At 44.4% G+C, this 518-nt stretch overlaps 1 protein-coding gene across 1 annotated transcript in view; it reads right to left on the bottom strand.

Moving 5' to 3' along the window:
• The window catches only part of LOC119593988 (serine/arginine repetitive matrix protein 2-like), a gene marked incomplete at its 5' end in the record, with an annotated part of 12,295 nt that overhangs the window by 10,849 nt on the left and 928 nt on the right, over window positions 1–518 (bottom strand).

Here is a 518-nt window from a genome sequence, read left to right as displayed (position 1 = left end):
GTTTATTCTTGCTAAATCTGGGAATAATTGAACTTCTGTCGGCTCAGTTTTCCCCCATTAACATAAGTGTGAATCTATCTGTAATGCATCCAGTCACATTAATCAACATGCCTGCACACCTCTGAACAATCCCCTCACCTCCCTCCCCCTTAAACAAAGAAATTTCTCAGACAAGTTTTGCCGTGATCTGACCCTGTGTGTTTTGGGTCGTCTTTACACCCCCCCCTTGGCCCTAGCTCTGCATCTCCCCCCTCCCCTTCTGCATCCTCCCTCCCCTTCCCCCAAAATATCACACCCCACAGGAGAGCACCAGCGCAGCACCCACTTGCTGCCATACTTACTTCGCGCGCCCCACTCCTACAAGGGTGCATGGTATGATAATAATAATAACAGTTTAACCACAGCTACTCTATCATGGCAACTACCAATCACTCGATTACACTCAAGATAAAACAAAAAATTAAAGTTTAATCATGTCTACCATATTTAATAAAAACTGTATTTACACTTAGCTGAAG

This window comes from Penaeus monodon, chromosome 33, assembly GCF_015228065.2.
Source record: "Penaeus monodon isolate SGIC_2016 chromosome 33, NSTDA_Pmon_1, whole genome shotgun sequence".
NCBI lineage: Eukaryota > Metazoa > Arthropoda > Malacostraca > Decapoda > Penaeidae > Penaeus > Penaeus monodon.
Note: the sequence above shows the minus strand (reverse complement) of the source record. Positions and strands in the feature narration are given on the sequence as shown.